The sequence below is a fragment of the Neomonachus schauinslandi genome, chromosome 12 (genome assembly GCF_002201575.2).
Source record: "Neomonachus schauinslandi chromosome 12, ASM220157v2, whole genome shotgun sequence".
Taxonomy (NCBI): domain Eukaryota; kingdom Metazoa; phylum Chordata; class Mammalia; order Carnivora; family Phocidae; genus Neomonachus; species Neomonachus schauinslandi.
The window spans coordinates 23,190,243-23,202,552 of record NC_058414.1 but is presented as its reverse complement, the minus strand read 5'-3'; positions in this window follow the sequence as shown (position 1 = coordinate 23,202,552).

The following is a 12,310-nucleotide window of genomic DNA, read 5'->3' as shown; positions in this document are numbered from 1 at the left end:
CTGTTCAGTTTCGCATTAGCATATCACATCAATCCACCTTTGCATCACCCTAGATTCCTTTCTTCTGTGTTAGTTGATTATTGGGAATATCGAATACCTCTTAAGGCCAAAAATATAAGTTGAGCTAGAAGTATCAGCGCACAGAAGTCTGGCTACCTGTTTGTGTGATTTACTAGTACATTATGGATATGCTTAGGCTGAAATCCAAATGCTGTTTTTGCACCTGCCCAACTTTATGAAATGATGGATCTGAGAAAGGAAAAGAAACCCCAGTGCCATAGTCACTTAGCATCCCATGGTCAGGTTATCAATTTCTAGTATGATCCAAGATAATGGCAGAAATTTTTGTTAAAATTGAAACCAGTTCCTCTACCTCTAAATCCTAGAAACTTATCAGAGAATTTGCACAAAAACTTTCTTTTTTTACCTTTGTCAAATCCACTGGGTCATAAGGCCCAAGTGGCTAGGCACCTCAGGGTGGATCTTCTGCAGAATCCCATCTTACTCTTGTCCTCATCCAAAATGGATAGCTTCCAAGTCACCAAATACATGGGTCAGAGCAGTATTTTCAATTTTAGTGTATACTACCTCCAAAACCAGAAGAGACCTATCAAACACAGTACCTCTATCAAAGGACTGTCAGGGACAAAGTGCAAATTTGTCCTTAGTCATAGAAAGAATGTTGTGGCATGTTACAGATCACTAGGGCTCCAAAACTGTGGAGTCTCTTGAATCTTCATGAGGCTTATCTCCACCTTCTTGATATAACGTCTTACTAGCATATCTTCTATACTTTCCACTTCCTACTCACCAAGTCTGACTACCATGATGTCATCAGTGTACTGGGCTAGTAGCATGTTCTATGGCTTATCAAGATGATCAAGATACCTGAATTCTCCACTATGACAGAGAGCAGGACAGTTAGCATCCCTGGGCTAATGAGTAAATGTGAACTTCTGTTCTTACCATGTGAATAAAAACCAAACTTGATCCTCCTTAGTAAAAAGAATTGGAAAAAATATATATTTATCTGCAAGATCAGTAGCCCTGTAACAAGTGCCAAAGCCTGTGTTAATTTATTATCACTTAACCAAGCAGTAGACACAATAGTAGCTACTATGGCAGACGGTAGAATGCAGTAGCTGTGATTGGGGTTGCCACTTGGATAAATTTATAATAATATATACATCTGCCAGGATCCATTTCATTTTTTGCAGGATACATATAGTTGAATTAGATGGAAATATTATGTGAACTATCACCCCCACATCCTCTGTCTTTGATACTGGTATTAATTTCAGCAATTTTTCTCATAATATAGTATTACTTCTGATTTATAATTTTCCTCAGGATAGGAGTGTGATTTCTGGGGTTCTACTTGGCTCTTGATGACCGAGTGGCTCTTATTCCATAGACCATAATGCCAGCTGCAAAATACTTCTTTCTCAATAATGTACACATGGACCAAGGAAATAACAACAGGTTAGGAACAAAGATACTTTGATACACTGTGAAATGGACTTGAGCCAAATTCTGCCTGGCCTCCAGAAGCTCCCATTTAACAGAGAACCATGGTGTTGTTTCAGATCCCATGGCATCACTGTCAGCTCAGACCTGATACCTAACAGTTCTAGAAATGTCTGGATTTTCCAATTCCTTAGTGTCAGTTACCCAGGGAGTGATTCCATGTCCCTTTGGAGAATAATCAAGGGTATATTTACTGTATAAATTTCATGTGGCATTGTAGGCTTCTTTCACAAGGGAACCATGGGCTTTAATTAATGAGTTCCAAATCTGAGAACTGATTTAGATCTGGAAATTGAGTGAGAAGGCACATTTTCCCATTTTAGCAGCTGATGACAGTCTTCTCCCTATCATCTTTTTTTCTTTCTCTCTCTTTCTCATAGGTATCTACCCATCTATTTCATGTCTAAGAACACCATGACCTATTGGCTATTACCACAGGTCTCTGAAAGTCAAGGCAAATTGATGGCAAGCTGACAATTACATCCTCCATGCCTCTGATGATTTAGTGTTATGCCCTGGCCTCATTGGCATTGATATTAAAGAGCCCAGTTTGATAGCAACAACCTGCTCTGTCCATCACAACCTGCAGAGTGCAGCTACCACCAACCATGCTTTTTAAAGGTGTTGGTGCCCGCATGTAGCACATTCCTATGGGGTGTCTTCTGGGCCCACACAGGAATCTTAATCAGGTCATAGGTGATCAAGCCTTACATAGTAAATCTATTCTAATGTTCCCATCTCCTTGAGTCTTTTTTTTTTTTTCTTAAGTTTTTTTTTTTTTTTTTGATAGAGAGAAAGACAGCGAGAGAGGGAACACAAGCAGGGGGAGTGGAAGAGGGAGAAGCAGGCTTCCCGCTGAGCAGGGAGCCCGATGTGGGGCTCGATCCCAGGACCCGGGGATCATGACCTGAGCCGAAGGCAGATGCTTAATGACTGAGCCACTAAGGCGCCCCCCTTGCGTCTTTTCAACCTCTTCTGCAATATCATAAAAAATTTCTGGATTTTTTGATCCTATTTTCTTTGTTCAAGCTTCAAGAAGCTATCCTAGCAAAATTTGGGGGGATAGATTTCAGTGTTGTTTCCAGGTCATCAATTCTGAGACATGTGTAAGTGCTTCCATTCAATCAATTCTCTTATATCCAGCATTATGTTCCACCCCTTCAGGAATAACTCTCTCAAGCTCTGCTCTCATACTTGCTTCTCAAGCATTATGTACTCTAGATCCATCCATATTGTTGCATATGGCAAGATTTCATTCCTTCTTAAGGCTGAGTAATATTCCTAAATTATATGTATATTTTATTTCCATACTTTGGCTATTTTAGATAAAGCTACAATAAATGTAGGGATGCATTTATCTTTTCCAATTAGTGTTTTGTTTTCTTTCAGTAAATACCCAGTAATAGAATTACTGGATCATGTGGTAATTCTATTTTTAATTTTTTGAAAAACCTCCTTAGTGTTTTCCACAGTGGCCGCAGAGTTTGCATTCCCACCAACAGTGCACGAGGGTGCCTTTTCCTCCACATCATTGGCAATACTTTTTGTTTCTAGTGTTTTTGATTTTAGTCATTCTACAGGTGTGAAGTGATATCGCATTGTGGTTTTGATTTGCATTTCCCTGATACTGAATTATGTTGAGCATCTTTTCATGTGTCTCTTGGTCATTTGTACACCTTCTTTTGAGAAATGTCTGCTCATGTCTTCTGCCCATTTTTTAATTGCATTATTTGTGGGGTGTTTTTGGTGTTGAGTTATATAAGTTTTTATATTTTTTGGATATTAACCCATTATCAGATATGTAATTTGCAAATATCTCCTCCCATTCAGTAGGTTGTCTTTTAGTTTTGTTGGTTGTTTCCCTTGCTGTGCAGAATTTTTTATTTTAAGGTAGTCCCAATAGTTTATTTTTGCTTTTGTTTCCTTTGACTAAGGAGACATATGTAGAAAAATGTTGCTACAGATGATATCAGAAAAATTACTGCCAGTGTTCTCTTCTAGGATTTTTATGGTTTTAGGTCTCACATTTAAGTTTTACATCTATTTTGACTTTATTTTTGTGTATGGTATATGACAGTGGTCTAGTTTCATTCTTTTGCATTTAGCTGTTTAGTTTTCCCAACATCGTTTGTTGAAGAGACGGTCTTTTTCCCATTGCACATTCTTGCCTGCTCTGTCATAGATTAACTGGCCATATAATCGTGGGTGTATTTCTGGGCTCTCTCTTGTGTTCCATTGATTTAGGTGTCTTTTTTGTGCCAGTAGCATACTGTTTTGATTACTACAGATTTATAGTATATCTTGAAATCTGGGATTGTGATACTTCCAGTTTTATTCTTTTTCAAGATTGCTTTGGCTATTTGAAGTCATTTGTGATTCCATATAAATTTTACATTTATTTATTCTAGTTCTGTAAAAAAATACTGTTGGTATTTTGATAAGGATTGCCTTAAATTTGTATATTACTTTGGATAGTGTGAACATTTTAACAATGTTTGTTCTCCCAATCCATGAGCATGGAATATCTTTCCCATTTGTTTGTGTCTTATTCAATTTTTTTCATCGATGTTTTTTAGTTTTCAGAGTACAGGTCTTTCACCTCCTTGGTTAAGTTTATTCCTAGGTATTTTATTATTTTTGGTGCAATTGTAAATGGGATTGTTTTCTTATATGTCTTTCTGCTACTTCATTATGAGTGTATATAAATGCAACAGATTTCTGTATATCAATTTTGTATCCTGTGACCTTAGTGAATTCATTTATCAATTCTAATAGTTTTTTGGTGGCATCTAGGGTTTTCTTTATATAGTATCATGTCATCTGCAAATAGTGAAAGTTTTACTTCTTTCTTACCAATTTTGATCCCTTTTATTTCTTTTTCTTGTCTGATTACTGTGGCTAGGACTTCTAGTACTATGTTTAATAAAAGTGATGAGAGTAAACATCTTTGTCCTGTTCCTGATCTTATGGGAAAACCTCTGGTTTTCACCAATGAGTATGATGTTAGCTGTGGGTTTTTCACATATGGCCTTTACTATGTTGAGATTTGCTCCGTCTAAACATAGTTTTCTGAGAGTTTTTTTTTTTCCTGAATCAATGATGTACACTCTTAAATACTTTTTCTGCATCTATTGAAATGACCATATGGTTTTTATTCTTTCTCTTGTTGAAGCAATGTACCGCGTTGATTGATTTGCAACTATTGAACCACTCTTGCATCCAAGGAATAAATTGCACCTGATTGTGGTAAATGATTTTTTAAATGTATTGCTGGATTTGGGTTGCTAATATTTTGTTAAGGAATTTGCATCTATGTTTATCAGAGATATTGGTCTGTAGTTCTCTTTTTTGTAGTGTTTTTACCTGGTTTTGATATCAGGGTATGCTGGCCTCATAGAATGAATTTGGAAACTTTCCTTCCTCTTCTACTTTTTTGGAATAGTTTAGAAGAATAGGTATTAACTCTTCTTTAAATGTTTGGTAGAATGCACCTTTGAAGCTGTCTGGTCCTGGAGTTTTATTTTTTGGGATTTTTTAGATTATAGATTCAATTTCATTGCTGGTAATTGGTCAATTTTCTATTTTTTCCTGATTAAGTTTTGGGATTTTATATGTTTCTAGGAAATTTAGCCATTTTTTTAGGTTGTCCAAATTTTTGGCATATAATTTTTCATAATATTCTCTTAAAATCCTTTTTATTTCTGTGGTGTTGGTTATTTCTCCTCTTTCATTTCTGAGTTTGTTTATTTGAGTCCCCCCCCCCTTTTTTTTTTTGGATGAGTCTGACTGCTTATCAGTTTTGTTGATCTTTTCCAAGAACCAGCTTCTGGTTTTATTGATCTGTTCTTCTTCTTCTTCTTTTTTAGTATTTATTTGGTTTATTTTTTTATTATTTTTTTTAAAGATTTTATTTATTTATTTGTGAGAGAGAGAATGAGAGAGAGCACATGAGAGGGGGGAGGGTCAGAGGGAGAAGCAGACTCCCTGCTGAGCAGGGAGCCCGATGCGGGACTCAATCCAGGGACTCCGGGATCATGACCCGAGCCGAAGGCAGTTGCTTAACCAACTGAGCCACCCAGGCGCCCTATTTGGTTTATTTCTTATCTAATCTTTATTATTTCTTTCTTCTACTGGTTTTGGTTTTGTTTATTTATTTATTTTTCCTTTTCTAGCTCCTTTAGATTTAAAGTTAGGTTGTTTGAGATTTTCTTGCTTCTTAAGATAGGCCTGTATTGCTATAAACTTCCCTCTTAGAACAGCTTTTGTTGCATCTCAAAGATTTTGGACTATTGTGTTTTCATTTTCGTTTGTTTCTACGTATATTTTGCTTTCCTCCTTGATTTCTTGGTTAACCCTTTCATTGGTTAGTAGTATGTTATTTAACCTCCATGTATTTCTGTTTGTCCCAGATTTTTTCTTGTGGTTGATTTCTAGTTTCATAGTGTTGTGGTTGGAAAAGATGTATGGTATGACTTCAATCTTTTTACATTTGTTGGGGCTTGTTTTGTGGCCTGATATGTGATCTATTCTGGAGAATATTCCATGTGCAGTTGAGAAGAATGTGTATTTTGCTGTTTTAGGATGGAATATTCTGAATATATGTTATACTCATGTGGTCCAGTGTGTCATTCAAAGCCACTGGTTCCTTGTTGATTTCCTGTTTGATCTACCCACTAAGTAGTAGGGTGTTAAAGTCCACTACTATTATTTATTACTGTTGATTATTTCCTTTATGTTTGGTATTACCTGCCGTATGTATTTGGTTGCTCCCATGTTGGGTGCATAAATATTTACAATTGTCATATCTTCTTGTGGATTGTTCTCTTTATCATTATTTAGTTTGTTTCTTTGTCTCTTGTTACAGTCTTTGTCTGATATAAGTATTGCTACTCCAGCTTTCTTTTCACTTCCATTTTCATGATAAATGCTTTTCCATCCCTTCGCTTATAATGTGCTTGTGTCTTTAGGTTTGAAATGAGTCTCTTGTAGGCAGCATTTATATAGGTCTTGCTTTTTATCAATTCTATCACCCTATGTCTTTTGATTGAGCATTTAGTCCATGTACATTCAAAGTAATTACTAATAGGTATGTACTTACTGCTTTTTTTTTTTTAAGATTTTATTTATTTATTTGAGAGAGAGAGTGCGAGCAAGCATGAGCAGCAGGAAAGGGCAGAGGGAGAAGCAGACTCCCCGCTGAGCAGGGATCCCAACCTGGGGCTTGATCACAGGACCCCGAGACCATGACCTGAGCTAAAGGCAGCCACTTAATTGAATGAACCACCCAGGTGCCTCATTATTTCTATTTTGTTACTTATCTTATGGTTATTTTTGTAGTTCTGTTTCTTCTCTTGCTCTCTTCTCTCATAGTTTGATGGCTTTCTTTAGTGATATAATTAGATTCATTTCTCTTTGCTTTTTATATATCTAATAGCAATTTTTGATTTGTGGTTACTGTTAGGTTTATATGTAATATTGTATTCATATAGCAGTCTATATTAAGTTGATGGTTGCTTAAGGTTGAACTCATTCATTACTCCTTTTCCTCCATTTTTTAGGTGTATAGTTTCATACTTTACATACTTTTATTTTATGAATCCATTGACTGATTTTTATAGATATATTAATTATACTGCTTTATTTTTCCCACATCTTTTTTTACTCTTATAGTCTTTCCTTTCCACTCATGAGTCCCTTTTATCATTTCTTGTATGGCTGGTTTTGAGGTCATGAATTCCTTTAACTTTTGTTTGTGGAATCTCTTTATCCTTCTTTCTATTGTGAATGATAGCCTTGCTGAATAGAGTATTCTTGGCTGCAGGTTTTTTTCCTTTCAGCAGTTTGAATATATGAAGCCTATTTCTTCTGGTCTGCAAAGTTTCTGATGAAAAATCAGCTGATAACCTTATTGGGTTTCGCTTGTATGTAACTGTTTTTTCTCTTACTGCTTTTAAAATTATCTTATCACTACTTCTTGCCATTTTAATTACTATGTATCTTGTGCAGCTTCTTGGGTTGATTTTGTTGGGGGCTCCCTTTGCCTTCTGGATCTAGATTTCTGTTTCCTTCCCCAGATTTTGGAAGTTTTCAGCTATTATTTCTTCAAAAATATTTCCTGCCCCCTTTTCTGCCTCTCTCTTTTCCTTCTGGGATCCGTATAACATGAATGTTATTATGCTTGATGGTGTTGCTGAGTTCCCTAAGTCTATTTTCATTTTTTATTATTTTCTCTCTCCTGTTCAGCTTGATTGCTTTCCATTACTCTGTCTTCCTGATAGCTGATCCATTTTTCTGCTTCTTCTGGTCTAGTATTAATTCCATTTAGTGTATTTTTAATTTTGGTTTATAAAGTTTTTCATTTCTGATTGGTTCTCTTTTGTTTTCTTTCTCTTTGTTGAGGGTCTCACTGAGGTCCTCCACTCTTTTCTCAAGTCCAGTGAATATCTTTATGACCATTACTTTAAATTCTTTATCAGCCATATTACTTATCTCTGTTTTGTTTTGCTCTCTTGCTTTGTTTTTATCCTCTTCTTTCATTTGGGACATATTCCTTTATCTCCTCATTTTGTCTAACTCTCTGTGTCTCTATGTGTTAAGAAAGTCAGCTATATCTCCTGCTCTTGAAAGTAGTAGCCTTATGAAGAAGTCCTGTAGTGCTCTGTAGTGCTCTGCAGTGCAGTGTACCCTGTTCATCAGAACCTGGCGGTTCAGGGGTGTCTCCTATATGTGTTACATACCTCCTACTATTGTGGCTGAGTTGCTTTTGCCTTCAGTCCAGTCATCGGCAATGGCTCTTTTGTCTGTTGTGGGCAGGGTTTGGTCTCTGTGTTGTTAGTAGGCCAGTTGGGAGACACCTTGGGCTTGAGTTGAGTCAGATGAGGCACTGGCCAGAGAGGCAGTAGCACTGAACTACAGGGTGTTTTTCCTGTACTGTCCCTTAAAAAGCTTTTATTGGTGGGTGGGATTGTAGTCACACCAGATGTCTGCCCCCAGGCCATTGCTGGGGCTACAGTTGGATTGGTATGTGTGGTTGTCTTCCATTCTCCCCAGGGCAGGAGTCACTTTGGAGTGGTGCTGGCCCCTGTCAGGGCTGCTTGCACATTGACAGACTTGTGGCACCACTTTGGATAAACTCCTGCCAAACGCATATGGGAAGTGGCTGGTCTGCAGGGTAACAGAGGGTGGGACACATGGTGCAGCAGGTCCATGCTGGTCCACTGTGGAGTTGACCTGCAGCCACTTGAGAAAACTCCTGCTGAAACCTGTTGGGTTGGAGGGGTGGGTCCACAGAAGAGTGCAGAGGTGTGGTATACTGTTTCAAGCTAACTGGAGAGTTGGTGCTATGCTGGTTCCCACAAGTGTCCATGTATCCATGCTGGGGGCGTGGAGGAGGGAAATGGTGTCCCCAGGTTTTTTGTTCTTGGAGAAGTCTTCCAAAGAATCCTGCCTTTCTAGCACATGCTCTGAGACTAGTAAATAAATCTCCTTCCCATATACCCCAGGTATTTTTCACAGTGTTGTTCTATGCTGTATATCAGTGGGGCTGTTTTTTGTGCTGTTTCTTTAAAAGCACGAACTTCACCCTCCTGGCTCTCCCAGACCTAGCCCACTGATTTTTAAAAGTTTCAGGTGTTAATCCCCACTGATTATTAGGCTCCTCTGGTTTTCAAAGCTGAGTGTTATGGGCATTCATCTTCCCAGTGTGGGACCCCCATGCTTGGGGTGCCTATTGTGGGGGTCTAGTCCTGTCCACCATCTGTGCCCACCACATCCCTCCCTCCTATGGACAGTTCTGCAGGTCTCTTTGGCTCCCAACTGCTTTTCTGCTCTTTCTAACCTCTTTGATGTAGCCTCTTCTTTACATTTAGTTGTGGAGAGTCTGTTCTGCCATTCATTGGGTCATTTTCTGGGTTATTTACGCTGATACGGGTGTTATCTAGCTCTATCCATGGGACAAGGTGAACTTAGGATTCTCCTACTCTGCCATTTTCCTGAGATGTCACTTTATATTCTTTGAGGAAGGTCTTGGTTATATAATTTTTTTTAGCTTCAAATTTAACAAATTTAACCTTTCTCCTATGTAAAACAAGAACTTTACTGTGCTTTTTCTAATGCATCCCTATACTTACAGATCTTTGTTAATTTAATATGGGGGTAGATTATAGGTAAGAAGTACAATTTTTTTTTTTAGAATTACATATCTTTTTTTTCAAGTGATATTTGTTACACTTGTGTCAAATGTTAACATGTGTACACAAATTTCTTGGATTCACTCATATGAAGGCTCACTATAAAAACATTTATTCAAAATTTTCCATTTTTTACTTCTCAATTTTAATTCTTGACCCCCTGAATTATGTGTTAAACTTTTCAGTTTCTACATCAGTGCGGTAATTTATAAACACTTGCATATCAGAAAATGAAGATTTCAGTTGTCATTTGCTACCAAGCCTTGTCACTTTGCAGAAAAGGAAAAAAAAAAAAAAGAAAACAAAAATCCATTATTTCTTAGTGTTTGATGTTGCACAGGTTTAATTTTAAAGCCAGCCTGGAATTTGCTTTAGGTTTCTTGTATTTTGTCTGGTCCCTAAGTAACCTTCATATCTTTGGGCCTGGATTTTAGTAATTTTTTTATCCTTAGTATTTCACCAAGTTTACCAAGATATCTGAGATACTAAATATTTTGAACTAGATTGTTTCATTTCTAGGTATTTTAAAGTACTTAATTTTGCTTCTTATAGGTAAAATCATTTTAAGAAGTATTTTAGAGTAAGTCCTTTCTTCGCTTGTGCAGAAGAATTTCTTTCATAAGTCTGCATCTGTTTTATTATTATTATTATTATGGGTTGTTTATTTGCTTATATATTGTTCTTTGTGCTTATCCTTGAAAAAAGAATGCTGAATCCTTTTAATGGGTCTGGTTTAGTCTATTAAAGGGGGAATGGATTCCTGTAGATGTCTCTCACTGCCTCCTTGAGTGCTAATAGAAGGTTCCTTTTATCCTTGAAGTGGAAGGCAAATATACATAACTTCTAGAACAACTTCTAGCTTTTAGCAGCCCTGACTGTAGTAACTTGGGCTCTCACTCTGTTGCCTGTCACTGGTCTCTAGGATGCTAATTTATTTTGGATTATTCTAATTTTTTTTCCTCCTGAAATAACATGAAAATCCTTTACTTTTCAAGAATTGCTCACAAGCACTGTCCTCGGCTACGGTACAGTTTCCATGCACCACTTTCCCCCTAACTTCCCTTTATTCCCCCCTCAGCTTTATTGAGGTACAGAAGTTAAGGACAAATTTGTATATATTTAAGATGTACAATTTGATGGGTTTTTTTTTTTATATGACAGAGAGAGACACAGCGAGAGAGGGAACACAAGCAGGGGGAGTGGAGGAGGGAGAAGCAGGCTTCCCGCGGAGCAGGGAGCCCGATGCGGGGCGCGATCCCAGGACCTGGGATCGTGACCTGAGCCGAAGGCAGTCGCTTAACCGACTGAGCCACCCAGGCGCCCCGGATTTGATGTTTTGATATACATATATATTGTAAAATAATCACCACAATCAAGCTGATTAACATTTATCACCTCAGTTACCATTTCAAAAATTGTGTGTGTGTGTGTGCATGTGTGTGGTGGGACACTTATGATTTACCCTCTTAGCAAATTTCACCTAGGTTCAATTCCAGATCAGGGAAGTCTTTTTTATTCTTCTCTGCCTACCAAACTCCCCAGGGCATCCCCATCCCCAGTCCCTCTTTATTCATATTGCTTTACCAGGAACTGAATTTTTTGAGTTTGAAGGCTATAGGTACTTAGAGGGTAGTAAAGTCTAAGGCAGTAAAGTCCTGAGGTATCACTGAAAGTAGATTTTAGTAAATGGACAGTAGTTCAAATCTGTGGTTGGCAAAATCCCTGCATCTCTGTATGAGGGATGGGTACTGCATGTGAACTGCAACCTTGCTCAGCCTTCTTCTTCTTAGGTACTGCTCACACTTGAGGGGAAAAGTATATGATGGCTCCAGTGGTTTCTCAGGCTAGCCAGTGTTCAGACCCTGAGAAACAGTTGTTTTAATGTTTTTCAAAATGTTTTGACTTAGTACCTTTTTTTAAAAAGATTTTATTGTTTATTTATTTGAGAGAGAGCATGAGAGAGCACAAGCAGAGGGAGCAGCAGAGGGAGAGGGAGAAGCAGGCTCCCTGCTAAGCAGGGAGCCTGATGCAGGACTTGATCCCAGGACCCTGGGATCATGACCTAAGCAGAAGGCAGATGCTTAACTGACTGAGCTACCCAGGTACCCTGTGACTTAGTAACTTTTAATCTTGTCATATTAATGGAAAGTTGAGAAAAGTTATTTCCGGGATAGTTTAAGTGGTAAAGTTTAAGACATTTTTATTCTTAGCACAAATAGCATCTATATCAGTAATGATTTTTACCAAGGAAATGTAATCTTAAGGCTTAATTTACTAATCAGTGAAATGTTTATATTACCCCCCCCAACTTAAAGATTTCTGTATATTAATTTTTGATATCATGAGTTATAAGAAATATATATATTTGGTCTTCATCCATGTTTCCTGGCTCAAAGCTCCCAAAACCCATGAAACTTCCTGAGCAGTAAGAGCAATAGGAACATCTTTTCTTATAATATTTGGGCTCTTGTCCTCAGCTCCTGAAATGGATTCAGAGCCATAAAAATGAAATGGGTGTACTGTTATTCATAACAGGCTCCTTTCCACAACTGGGCTTATGAGGTAACTTCTGGAAAGCAACTGAGGATGGGGGC